General features: G+C 35.5%; 1 long non-coding RNA gene across 1 annotated transcript in view; it reads left to right on the forward strand.

Moving 5' to 3' along the window:
• The window catches only part of LOC310642151, a 299,722-nt gene extending 294,561 nt beyond the window's left edge, over positions 1–5,161 (forward strand). The window contains exon 2 of the long non-coding RNA XR_014492837.1: positions 4,963–5,161. This is a non-coding gene — a long non-coding RNA (uncharacterized lncRNA). The remainder of the gene's footprint in view (positions 1–4,962) is intronic.
• Positions 5,162–14,884: the final 9,723 nt, after the last annotated feature.

Below are 14,884 nucleotides of genomic sequence, written 5' to 3' on the forward strand. Positions count from 1 at the left end.
TGGCAGGGTGATGTCTCTGCTTTTTAGTGTGCTGTCTAGATTTGCCAGAGCTTTCCTCCCCAGGAGCAAGTGTCTTTTAATTTCTTGGCTGCAGTTCCCATCTGTGGTGATCTTGGAGCCCAGGAAAATAAAATCTGTCACTACCTCCATTTCTTCCCCATCTATTTGCCAGAAATTGAGAGGGACAGATGCCATGATCTTCATTTTCTTAAAGTTGAGTTTCAAGCCAACTTTTCCACTCTCCTTCTTCACCCGCATCATGAGGCTCTTTTGTTCCTCTTCACTTTCTGTCATTAAGTGGTATCATCTGCATATCTTAGGTTGTTGATATTTTGCCCGGCAATCTTAATTCCAACTTTTGATTCATCTAGCCCTGCCTTTCTCATGATGTGCTCTGCATATAAGTTAAATAGGCAGGGCGACAGTATACAGCCTTGTTGGACTCCTTTCTCAATTTTGAACCAATCAGTGGTTCCATGTCTAGCTCTCACTGTTGCTTCTTGACCCGCATATAGGTTTCTCAAGAGACAAATAAGATGGTCTGGTACTCCCATCTCTTTAAGAACTTGCCACAATTTGTTGTGATCCACACAATCAAAGGCTTTAGCATAGTCAATGAAGCAGAAGTAGATGTTTTTCTGGAACTCCCTAGCTTCCTCCATGATCTAGTGTATGTGGGCAATTTGATCTCTAGTTCCTCTGCCTCTTCGAAATCCTGCCTGTACTTCTGGTAGTTCTCAATCCACATACTGCTAGAGTCTAGCTTGTAGGATTTTAAGCATAACTTTACTAGCATGTGAAATGAGTGCAATGGTGTGATAGTTTGAACATTCTTTGGCATTGCCTTTCTTTGGAATTGGAATGTAAACTGATCTTTTCCAATCCTGTGGCCACTGTTGAGTTTTCCAAATTTGCTGGCAAATTGAGTGTAGCACTTTTACTGCATCGTCTTTTAAGATTTTGAATAGCTCAGCTGGAATACTGTCACCTCCACTAGCTTTGTTGTTGCTCAGCTTTCCTAAGGCCCACTTCACTTCACATTCTAGGATGTCTGGCTCAAAGTCAGTGATCACCTCATCGTGGTTATCAGGGATGTTAAGCTCATTCTTGTATAGTTCTTCTGTGTAATTTTGCCACCTCTTCTTAATCTCTTCTGCCTCTGTTAGGTCCCTGCCATTTTGGTCCTTTATCATGCCCATTTTTGCATGAAACATTCCCTTCATCTCTCCAATTTTCTTGAAGAGATCTCTGGTCCTCCCTATTCAATTGTTTTCTTCTATTTCTTTGCATTGTTCATTTAAGAAGGCATTCTTATCTCTTCTAGCTATTCTCTGGAATAACATATGCTGAATAACATAGGAAAGTTTAATTCATCCAAAATGCAGTAACCTGTTTACTCACTGACACTTGTTACACAAACATATTAGTGTCCTATACTGGCTTTCTATTAGCTTCTAAATACAGTTCAAAGTGCTGATTATTACCTATAAAGCCCACCATCATTTGGCACCAAAATATCTTCAGGAACATTTTGTCCAACCAGAATTTGTTCACTTGATTTGCGTGTCTCAGAAGAACTGCAGATAATTCCTCATTTCTATGAAGTACATACTATTGAGTTTCTTAGATACTACATTCTATGGCAGTGCCTATGTTTTAGAATTGTAATGGTATGAGGGTAAGATCTTGGGAGAATGGGCCAAGAAATGCTGCCTAGGGAATGGTCAAATAACTCAAGCACTAGTCTCCTATTTTCACATATAGTTGATAAAGCAATACTGCATCCACAAAACCACTTGGCTTTGGAGATTAGCGAGTAAAGTTGTTGACTTTGATAACATACTTGCAAGACTTAAATCAAGATACACAGACTGTTATCAAAAATAAAAAAGGCTTTACTTTTCAAGATTTTCACAGTTCGGTTTTTGTGTTGAAAGTAAGTATAAAACCATAGGCTAGATAATATTAAAATAATGAAGTGCAAGGATTTCACTGCGTTTCCCTGGATTAGTGAGATTTACTAATCTGCCCAGAGTTATCTTGTGGTAAGATGGGCAGCCAATAAATTTTACAAATAAATAAAAATAAATAATTGCCTTTCCTGATCACATTGGAATAATTAAAAGGAAACAGAAAAGTCCAAAAACATGATATAATTACTGCAGAAGATCAGTGTCTATGAGACTAATGAATTCTAAATTTTGCACATAAAGTTCAGCAGAGAAATAAAGTCCTTAGCCAGATGTACCTAAGTGTCAAGGTTCATATTAGCATTTTCTTGCTAATTAGAATTGTTTAAATATTGATGAATCTCTTTTTGCATTATATGAATACACTGCTGCCTCATGCTTTGTCAGAAGCTATATTTAGGTTCTCTGCAAAGCTAGAGCAAACAAAATCCATTAAGTGGAGAGCATGCATAAAAATAGAAAGAGAAAGCTGGAAAATATGCTTGAAAACTCTACTTGACTCTTTAGCACTTACATTGTGGTTCAAAGCCCAGACATGAAATAAATTGCTGAAGTCATTAAGATGACTATATATGGCAAGTTTCTGGATGTCATTTGTATGGCAAGAAGTTCAACAATATTGAATGAAATGTGTAGTGGAAAAAAGTAGGCAGAAAAGACAGGAGGGAAATGCCAGATCAGCTAGGCAGTTGTAATATGAAAATAGTAACATTTCCGAAGGCAGCAGAAAAAGAATCATAATAGGTGAAAATAGGATATAAATTGCTAACCAGAATCCTTTCATCAAACAGCCTGATGTTGAAACTGACATACAAAAGGCAGTGGGAGGGGGAATTACATTCATTATGTACTTTATTCAGGATCAAATCTACTGGGAAATCTGAAATACTGCTGTAAAACAGATCTGATGTTTGAATTGTATTGTTCCACAGAATGTTTACTTTTAGGTTTACATGCATAAAATTATTCTCACATGTATACTTGTTTCAGTGTGGCTAAGGACACACATAGTAGAAAAGGAGGGAAAAGAGGATTTCCTCCTCAGTTTTTGACTTTGGATGAAATACATGCAATGTGTGATGCAAACAAAGTTAAACACGTTTAAAATCCTCTGACTTTAATGGTGAGGTTAAAGTGGTTCTTCAAGGGACTTAAGTGACTTTATCATCGGTTAGACCATGCCTATAATTCAGCTCTGAGGAGGATATATCAGAAACAAACCATTCCATGATAGATAATGTTGTTAGTGGATTGTGTCTTCTGCCTGTTAGTGCAGTCTTAGCAAGGCATATTAGAAGGCATAGAATAAATCAGATTCATTAAAACTGATTCAACAGATGATGCAAAAAAGTCAGGAAGTGACACAAACAAATCATGAAGAGACACAAAGTAAACTGGAGAAAGTAAGTGAAGAACGTCTGGACATAAAGGCTCAATTTGAAGCCCAAAATCAAACGATTATTAAAAATGAACAGAAAATCCAGGAAATGGAAAACAAAACTGAGGATAAAAGGTAGAAATGTTATTACAAAAAAATGAAGAACTAGAACAAGCAAATCAAGAGCTAGAGTGGGCAATGGCAATGGTAGAAATGGGAAAAGTGGAACACTATTCGAGATTCCAAAATATCCCTGAGGATAGAGAAGAAAATATAACAATTGTGATTATTGAGCTGTTGGTGGAGGCTCTAAAAGCTGATAGAGCCAAAATGCAAAATGAGATTGATGAAATATTTTGCATGAATTCGAGCTATGCAAGAAAAAACAGACTACCAAGAGAAGTACATGTAAGATTCATAAAGAAAACAACAAGAGATGAAGTGCTTCAGAAAGTGAGAGAGGAACCATTACAATACAAAAACAAAGAAATTGTGGTCCTAAAGCAGATACCCAAGAGAGTAAGAGATACTCGGAGACACTACTATTTCTTAACCATAAAATTGATTGCCAAATGCATAAATTTCAGATGGCTAATGCCAGAAGGTATTCTAATAAATTGGAACAACACAAGATATCGACTGGATTCAATTTGGAAAGCAGAAGATTTCTTAGTAGGGAACAGAGCAATTTTGGATGAAGGAGTGCAACAACGATAAGGGGAGAAATAAACGGAAGAGACGGCCCAAGGAGCAACTGCACAAGCAGAACAACAGAAGGAGAAAAATGAACAAGAGGGTAAAGGTGAAGGAACTGCCAGAGAACAAAGGATTACAAGATCAACTACACCTAAATATAAATAATGGAAATGGAAATGGAGAAAGAAAATGGAATCTTTTCAGTAAATGTAAATGGACTAAACTCCCTATCAAAAAGAAATAAAATCTTTAGGAAATTACATAAATTGAATATAGACATAATTTGTTTGCAAGAGACACACATAAAAAACATTATAAACTACTGGAACACTCAGAAATTGGGAAGCTTTATTATACATCAGCACAACAGAAAAAAGAGGGTTTGCTGTATAATGTTAAAGAGACAATAGATTCCAAATTAGTGTACTCAGATGAAGAAGGAAGAATTGTGATGGTTGAAATATATCTACATCAATAGGGGACTTTAATGCGCTAGTAGACGGAACAATGGATTACAAAAGCAACAAAACAGGAAAATCCGGAAGAAGATTACCTAAGACATTTTTTGATATGGCAGAGGAAATTTGAATACAAGATGCCTGGAGAGAAATTAATCCACAAAACCTACAATATACTCTTTATTCAAATAGCCACAAATCCTGGTCAAGAATTGATATGATTTGGATGACATCTGAATTGAGGATGGATATACAGGGAATTGAGATAAAAATAGGTACATGGGCAGATCATAATCCTCTAAAAGTGACATGGAAAGGAACAGACAAAAAACCAAGATGGAGTTTAAACCAATCTATAATAAAAGAAAAAGAATTCATAGAATTAACGAAAAAAGAAATGGAATACATCTTTAAAGAAGATAAAGGAGAACCTATGGGACACAGCCAAAGTGTACTTCAGAGGCAAAGCTATAATGTATATGGCAAAGAAAAATAAACAGAGAAGACAGCAAAATCTATTCCTAAAAGGAAAATTTGGAAAGTTAGAAACAGAACTACAAAAAACTCCACAGAAAAAGACTTTGAAAAGAGAAATGGAAATAATAAAACACAAACTAAATCTGTTGGACTCAGAAAAACTGGCAGAACAGATAAAGAGATAAATGTTAATAAACCAGGAAGATGGTTAGTTTATAAACTTCAAAAACAGAAAGAGAAGAAAATAATACATAACTTAGTAAATGGAAAAGGTTGTCTACAATACAAAAATGAAGAAATAAAAAAGATAATTAAGGAATACTATAAGGAATTGTATGATAAAGAGGAGACTTCAAGAGAGAGAACTGTTCAATACATAGAAGAAAGTAAACTTCCAAAAATTCCAGAGGCATTTAAAACTATGTTAGAAGAAAGGATCACAATGATGGAGATATCAGAGGCTATAAAACAACAAAAAATGGGAAAACACTAGGCCCAGATGGGCTTCCAGCAGAGCTCTATAAAAATTTACAAGACATATTAAGTGAACCGCTGCAAGATGTTTTAATAGACTTTTGTTAGAGGCTAAGCTTCTAAATACATGAATAGTAACAAATATTACTTTAATATCAAAAGAAAACTCAGATTTGACGCATATTAAGAACTATAGACCAATCTCATTACTTAATGTGGATTATAAATTTTTACTTCAATAATGGCAGAGAGACTGAAAAAATACTTACCGTAGTTGAATTTATACATCCAGATCAAAATGGCTTTTTACCAAAGAGACAAATCAAGAATAAGAGTGATAATGGACGTATTAACTGCATCCAGGGAAACAATTAGAATTAATATTCTTAGACGCCCAAAAGACATTTGACAATGTTTCCTGGCAATTTATGATTCAGCAATTACAAACAATGGACTTTGGAAAGAACTTTATAAATAAAATAAAGACAATATACAGCAACCAGACAGCAAAAGTGATTGGAGACTGTACTGAGAGCTTTGAAATAAGAAAAGGCATGAGGCAAGGATGTCCACTATCCTCACTATTATTTATTTTTACTTCGGAAGTTTTAAATAGAAGAATTAGACAAGACACAGAAATTAAAGGACTGAAGATAAAAAAAATGAAACATATAAGTTAGAAGCATTTGCTGATGATCTAGTATTTATTCTAGAAGAACCTTTAGAGATGATTCCTAAGCTATGGGGAAAGATAGAACAGTATGGAGAAATGGCAGGATTAAAAATAAATAAAGAAAAACCTAAGGTAATAGTTAAGAACCTCATAGATCATAAACAGAAAAAGCAAATGCTAGAGAAAACAGAGGTACAGATAGTGAAAAAAGTTAAATATTTAGGTATATATCTCTCAGCCAAATGTTTGTCAATAAAAGAAGATAACTATACAAAATTATTGAAACAAATAAAGCTGGACTTGGAAAGATGGAAGAATCTGAAATCGTCAATATTAGGAAGAATTGCTACAATAAAAATGAATGTATTGCCGAAGATTTTATTTTTGTTTCAAACAATTCCGATAAAACGTGAGAAAAAATTCTTTCAAGATTTAAACTCATTAGTTTTGAACTTTGTTTGGCAGGGGAAAAAAGCTAGAATTAAGATGAAAATATTACAAGATGCCAAGGAAAATGGAGGATTTGGGTTGCCGGAATTATCAAGCATCTGTTTTAACACGGGTGAAAGAATGGATAATGCTTAGAAATAAAAGGTTGTTATATTTAGAAGGATATGACCTATAATTGGGATGGCACACCTTCCCAATTGGAAAAAATAGAGCTCATAAGTATTTCCAAAACCACTATATAAAAAATGCCTTGTTAACAGTATGGGAAAAAATTAAAGCTAAAATAAACTTAAAAATTCCAGGATGGCTATCAACGATGGAGGCACTTGTATATCCGAACTAGGTAGCTTTTGAAAAAATATGGGCATATAGAGATATTCTAAATGTTGATGGGAATTTAAAATCTAAACAAGAACTGGAAAATCAGGGAATCAACCTGTCATGGTGGGCACATTTACAAATGCAAAATAGATATGAAAAAGATGTGAAAATGTATGGATTCTATAAAGATCAAACTGTATTTGATAAGATTTTGTTAACCTCAGATGAGAAATTAATTAAGAAAATGTATAATTTTTTGTTAATCTTGGAAATGGAAAGTGAACAAGTTAAAGAAACAATGATAAGATGGGCAAAAAACTTTGGCCACAATATAGAATTAGAAAAGTGGCAAAAGCTATGGGAGAGAAATTACAAATTAACAATGTCAACTTCATATAAAGAAAACTTATATAAAATGTTTTATAGATGACACTTGCCACCAGCAAGATTAGCAAAAATGTTTTAATATGTGTCAGATAGATGCTGGAAATATAAGCATGTACTATCACATTTGGTCGACATGTGGTAAAGCAAAGGCTTATTGGAAAAAGATACATACTTGGTTAGAAAAAATGTTAGGTGAACATGTTGATTTTAAACCTGAACTTTTCTTACTAGGTATAATGCCTGAAAAGATTAACAAGCAAAGTCTACATTTGATTTTACACGTCACTACAGCAGCGAGAATAATCTTTGTGCAATATTGGAAGAATGAAAGACTACCACCAGAAGAAGAAATAATCAGAAAAATATTGAAATGTGCAGAGATGGACAGATTAACTATGAGATTGAAAGATAAAGAAGATACAAATTACTACCAAACTTGGGACTTATTTTATTGTTGGTTAGAGGAAAGAATGAAGGATTAGGAATTGAATATGTATTAGCATAGCTGATCCCAGACAGCTTATTGGTTGAAAAATTAACATATGTATGTAAAAGAAAATTAATAAAAACTTCATAAAAATGAATAAATCAGATTCCAGTCTGAGATCTCCTTCATGCTCTCCTTGAAGAAAATTCTGGGGCTATTCTGCTTTAATATTAGAACTCCAGAATGAAACTTGGTGACATAGTTGGAAAACTCTGAATCTACAGTAGTGGCCAAAATTGTGGAAACCTTTTGGGAAAAGTATACATTTGTCAGGGCCCACTTCAAAACCTCATCTCAAGAAAGTAGAATTCATGGAAGCAGTTACTTCCAAAAGGATCTTTTATTAGGAGAAGTTGATAGCAGGCATACTAGACAGGATCTGAGGATTTCCTGATCAGATTGATAGGTTAAAGTGTCCCAAGAAAAACCTCATCCCATAGTTCATCCAGTCAGTTCAAACAGGCAATTCCTGTGGGAAAAGGGAGATAACATCAGGCCGTCTCTGGCTGCATCAGTGATGTTTTGGCGGCTTTTCACACCTTCTCCTGGGAGCGCGGAGATAGCCCTTTGCCGGAGGTTGCATTCCTTTCTTCTCCCCCCCCCTTTACTAGCTGACAACAGGAGGAGAGATGGTTTACAGAAGAAATATGCAGGAAAGCAAAGTGTTACATTGTAGCGATAGAGGAAGTCAAGGCAATAAACCACAAGCACTCCCCCTCCCCCCAGAGTGAGCTTCGGGTCAGGATGAAAGAGGGGAAAAAAGGAGTGGGTTAGGAGGGGGGAAGGGGAACCCTGTAGAAATGTTCTGACAACATTTGAAGTTTGATGGCTAATAACACCACTTTTTTGCAGTAGTACCATAAAATTATATATCAATGGAAAGACAATTTAATCAAGAATGTAATGCAGTAACTTTTATGAAGGATTTGCTATTAGAATAGCAGTTACAAAGAAGAAAAGTGAAACACGTAGAAAAAACGAGATATACAAAAATTATCACCATCAAAAAAAATGAGATATACAAAAATTATCAACATGTCAGTTAATACTTAGTTGGGTAAACTTTAGCATGAATTATGGCCTTACAATGGCTTCCCATGGAGTGAACCAAGTCCTTCAGTTCTGCAGCTGCTATAATGTGAAACCAAGATTGAATGATTGCTTCTATTAACTGGGTTTTATTGCTGGGTCACTTCTGACTAACAAGTTTTTTTAGTCAATTCCATAGATTTTCAGTTGGGTTAAGGTCTGGGCTATTCCCAGGCCATTCCAGCAGTGGAATATGATTATCCTGAAACCACTTTTTGTACACAGCAGCAACATGACATGGAGCTGAATCTTGTTGAAATATAAATGCTTCATTGTTTTGGAAAAGATCATGTGCGGAAGGCTTCAGTTTGGGCTCAAGTATTTCATTAATGTATTTTTGGCCACTTATATTCCCATTAATCACACAAATTCTGCCCAGACCTTTTGATGTCATACAACCCCAGATCATAACACTGACTGGGTGTTTCATGGTACATGTAATGCAATCAGGTTGCAAATCTTCTCTGATTCTTCTCCTTACGTATTTTATGCCATCACTACCAAACAGGGAGATCTTGGTCTCATCACTCCAAATAACACTGTCCCATTGTTCCTCTGTCTAGGTAACAGGGGTTTTAGCCCAGTTTAGTCTTTTCAACCTTTGTCTGAGAGATAAGAGTGGCTTTTTTGTGGAATTTTAGGCCAAATTCCTGCGGTCTGCATCGAACAGTCCTTGCACTCAACTTCACATTCCATTGCGCCATTTCATCTTGTATACACCCTTTTTATCATTTATGGTGGACATGTGATAAGGCAAAGAAAATTTTCCATTGTTAAACAAGACAGGTGTTAAGTGAATTATGCCCCATTTTTTGCCCTTTTTTATCATAGTTATTAAGCAAATCACTGCAGTTGTTAAGTGAATCGTGGTTGTTAAGTGAATCTGGCTTCCTCCATTGACTTTATTTGTCAGAAGCCAGCTGGAAATGTTACAAATGGTGATCACATGACCCTTGGACAGTGCGACTGTCATAAATGCGGGCCAGTTTTCAAGTGCCTGAATTTTGCTCATGTGACCATGCTGCAATGGTCGTAAGTGTGAAAACTGGTCATAAGTCACTTTTTTCAGGTCACTAAATGAATGGTTGCAAGTCAAGGACTCTCTGTATAGACTTTTCTAAGTTTATGACATAAATATGGATTTTAAATGCCTAATGTGGAATATAAATGGGGCAAATGCCAGATGAAAAGGAAAAAGTTTATTTTTACTTTTTTATTTTAATTCCATTTATATCCCGCCCTTCTCCGAAGACTCAGGGCGGCTTACAAGCTTAGCAGTTATTACACTATTTGAAAAAGCAAAAATAAGAGATAATTTGTTTATAGGGAACACATGTAAGAATAACAGACAAAAATATTTGATTTATTAAATTTTAGGATAAAACTGTATTTCCTCAGGAGCAGGTAAGAAAAAATGGAATTGTTTTGTGTATAAACCCAAAATTATAACCAATACTGATATTGACTGATGACCATGGCAAATACATGAGGGTTGAAATTAATTTGAATGAAACCCTGACTATGATATTAGGAATATACACTCAAAATGAGAACAAGCAATATTTTTCAAAACTTATGAAAACATTAATAGACTTGCAATATAAAAATTGGTGACTCTTAGGAGAGTGAAATTGAGTTGTTTGCCCACAAAAATATAGAATTCATATGAAAAGAATTAAACAGCACAAGGCAAATTACACAAAATATTTTTTGAAATGATGGACAACTTTGAGCTTATAGATATATGGTGACATAAGAATGGTGACTCTAAAGAATATACATATTTCTCTGAAAGACACAGGTCTTTTTCAAGAATAGATATGATTTGGATTTCTAAATATGTTGTTACTATAAAAAGTGAAGATATTGCCAAAGACCTTTTCAGATACCCAGTGACTAAAGGAAATAAAGGAAAATAAAGGAATAAAGGAAAAATTAGAATTTATAGGTGGAGGCTAAATGGTATTTTTCTACAAAAAGATCAATTATGGAAGATTACAAAAAATATAACTACTAAAGAAATCAATTATAAAGAGAATTTTTTAAAAGCAAACTTAAGGCATTAATATAAGTTTGAGATGCTAGTAAAGCCTTTATGAAATGGCACCTTGTACAGCAGAATAGTAAACTGAAAAGTCAAAGACTTGAGAAGATGCAAAAGATTTGAATGAAGATAAATGGAAAAGAGGAGGAATTAAGGACATCTCCAGGAAGGAAATATATTTCAAAGGAAATTAAGCCTTTACAACCTCTACTTTCAATGTTAACAATAATAGGAATGAAAACAAAAATGAATTTTTAGTAATGCATATGTTACCTGGTCACTGTGATTGGGGCCAGCCCTCCACTCAAGAATGGTTACTTCAGAGGGCAAATGATGGAAACTGAGAATGGCAGAAAGCTGTGCATACAATTCCCAAGACTGTTTCTAATAAAGGGTGCTGTCCTATTACATTGCTCAGTTAGAGTCGCAAAAAAGAGCAGGTTTGTGCCTCTTCTTTCTCTACCTTCTCTGGTCTGCTGGCATGGATGGCATGCTTAGAGCCACTGCAGTCCCCCAACTCTTGAAAGCCCTTACCAGATCACTCCTACCCTCTCCCATCCTAATAATGGGACATAATTGCCATTGTTGATTCAAGGACATAGAAGTTAGTTTTGGTTTAGGCTGCAAAATAACTGTGGTATGGAGTTAAATCTTAAGACATTCTTCAATTGGAAATGTTATTATTTTGGTTTCTAACATTTTGATAGTGGAGTGGCACATTGAAAAAGCCACTGCTACATGTAAATATTACAACATATTGTTAGTTGAAAAAGGTACTACAACTCATCTTCTGATTTTGGGCTACCATATATTAACATGGCTTTCGTCTCTCAGGGACTACAGCCACAGAATATATTTGATTCAATGTCTTGATAGCTTTTCTCTTTTCCACAGGGGGGCAGTAACATTCCAAAAAAGGTATGAATATAAAATGACATGCAAGTCACATCATAGTGACGTTATATATCAAATCTGGTCATAGGAATCAAATGATAATTTAAGTATTGAAATGGACAGTAAGACTTCAAAACAATCTTTCACATGTTTAAATGAAAGAAAATGGCATTGGGCAGTGAAGAACCTCCTTTGACAATTTTAACAGGTTTCTGTCTGGAATATTCCCATCTGTGGCAAGAACAAACTGCTTTTACCCACCTCCTACCTTTTACCCACCTTTACCTTTCCTCCATTTCTTCCTATACTCTACAGCAGCAATGGGCCCATTTAGACTTGCTGTATTACACACACACGCACACATACACACACACACATACACCCCAGCTTATCCAACCAACAAGGTCACTAGTGAAAAATCCTATGTTGTAGTTCGACAAAGTCTGGAAAACCATAAATTAATAGATATGACTGATAGATATTTAGCAATCAGGCATTGTTAAAAACAATGTGCCTTGGTTCTTTCCAAGAACAAGCAGCCTTTGTGAGTTTTAAGGGATCTATAATACTGTGTTATTAATGAGTGGGAAAAAGGGAAGAGAAGTGCACTGAGCTACAGGTGTACAAAAATTGTCCCGAGAAGCAAGTTTGTCCTATAAATAACACTCCAGGAGCACAACCAGTGTGAGAGAAAAAACTTGACACAAAAGAGTGAGATATAATTTTTAAAAATAATATAAATAAATAACATCTACCAAAAGCTGCCCTGTACATGTCAGCATGGGTACACTGGAAATTTCCTGCAAAGGGATTTCTGGTACAGTAATCTGCCCTCTCTTGTCACCTGCCTCTAATGTGATTTGCTACTGAGATACATCCTCACTGAAGGTTCAATGATAGCTTGTTGGCCATAGAGTAATTGGCCATGAAGGGCAATGCAACACTTATATTCAGTTACACAAAACCATCTTGCAAAGTAGGAAATTATAGGATCCTGGATTGCAGGCCTGGGAAGGGAATGGAATGGAGGCCTGTTCCAGATCACCCAAGGATCTTTTTGTACAGGTGAGATTTAAGGGATGTCTCTTTGCCCAATGCCACACTAGCTATTAGAGGCCATAGATAGCAAACAAACCCTGACTGACCATATGTTTAAAAAACTTGAAGCTTTTTTCTTGGAACTCTTCATCCATGTTCTAAAACAATGTTTATGTTATAGAAACAGCTGTGTTTAGTAAGACAGGGTAGAGCTGTCCAATTTGTAAAGCTAAACGTAATTCTGAAAGGGGCAATACTCATGTTGGGGAAAATACTTCAAAGGAGGACAAAAATGATTAAAATGGACACAACCATTTGTTTAAACTATGAGTCTCTGAAGAAAAACCAGCCTAATGTAAACGACCCTGGTAAGGTCTGAGCAGCTGTTCCATGTAGTTTTATCTCTGACGTCCAGTGTGTAAAGAAGATGGAAAGAAAAGAGTCATAGCAGGGCATTATAGCTTTTACAATACATTGTAACTTATTTAAAAAATAGTAAGCTATTTTAAAATACCATAACGTATCTCTTCTTAGTTTCACAATGTTTTTAAAGAAGAGAAAATAATAGTTTTTGTTCTTAAGAAAAGGAAAATGAGCAGTGATGAGAAGTGTAGTGGCTAAGCTGCTAGCCTAGAAACCAGGAGACTGTGAAACTTCTAGAACCCCCTTAGAATGAAAGCCACTGTATGAGTTTAGGCCAGTCACTCTCTTTTAGCCCACCCCACAGGGTTGTTGTTTTGGGGAAAACAGGAGGGAAGAGGTATGTTCGCTGCCCTGAGTTTCCACCTCTTCAAAGTAAGACAGTATAAAAATATAATAAAAAGCAATAATCTACCTGGAATCAGGAGTAGATTAATTTTGATTTTGATTTTTATTTTTTGTAGTGGCAAGCCGTGGAATTACTTTAGCAGTTTTCCTTCCTGGAAAATTTCTATGAGCATGGGAAAAAGTTATCTATATTTTCAGACTAGAAATACATCTTAACCTAAGGGTTTGTTTTGTTGCAAGTAAATGAATTGAATTAGCTGAGTTTGCCAGAACTGTCTAAAGCAAAATCTAGCAATAAATTAAAATCTCACATACCAGACTTCCAGCTAGACTTTACATGGTTAATTGAACATAGATCCAAAAGACTGCATGATCAGTTCAGCCAAGCATAGGAAGCTTTGAAATAATGTTTTTTCAATAGTAACCCTTCAGGCTATTAACCGAGTGAGAGGAGTTTTAGAAGCAGCATGGGATTATGGATTATGACTTGAAGAAGCCTAAGATTATAAAAGATTATAAAAGTGCCTAAATTTTATATTGCTGCACATCTCATACTGTATATATGATTGTAGGCAGACCAATAAAAATAGACAAAAATTAAATAAAACATGTAGAATCATAAAGCATTCATTAACACACTCAGAAGATGGGCTATGACACATACCAGGGTAGGGGCTGGCCAGGCTCTGGCACAAAAGCAAATTAGTGAAGGCTTACAGAAGGTCATAGAACAAAGAATAACAGGATTGGAAGGAATCTTGAAGGAATTGGCAGAAGGAACATGGCAGGAGATCCTATACCAGGGGTAGGCAACCTCGGCTTGGCTGGCTCAGGAATTCTGGGAGTTGAAGTCCATGAGTCATAAAAGAGCCGAGGTTGCCTTCCCCTGTCCTATATCATTCTGGAAAAATGAATGTCCGGTATCTTCTTGAAAATCTCCAGTGATGGGACACCCATAACTCCTGGAGCCAGCCTGTTTCACTGATTAATTGTTCTCACTGTCAGGAAATTTTTTCTTAGTTCTAGATTGGATCTCTTTTAATGATCTTCTATCCATTGTCATGTGCTCACATATTTTGGAGAATAAGTTGACTCCCTCTTCCCTGTGACAGCCCCTCAAATATTAGAAGACTGTTATCATATCACCTTTAATCCTTCTCTTTGATAGACTAGACACATCAAATTTCCTCAATCATTCATCATATGGTTTAGCCTCCAGATCCCTTATTGTCTTTGTTGCCCTGTTCTGCACTCTTTCTAGGCTCTCAACATCTTTTTAT

This window comes from Vipera ursinii (genome assembly GCF_947247035.1).
Source record: "Vipera ursinii genome assembly, chromosome: 6".
Lineage (NCBI taxonomy): Eukaryota > Metazoa > Chordata > Lepidosauria > Squamata > Viperidae > Vipera > Vipera ursinii.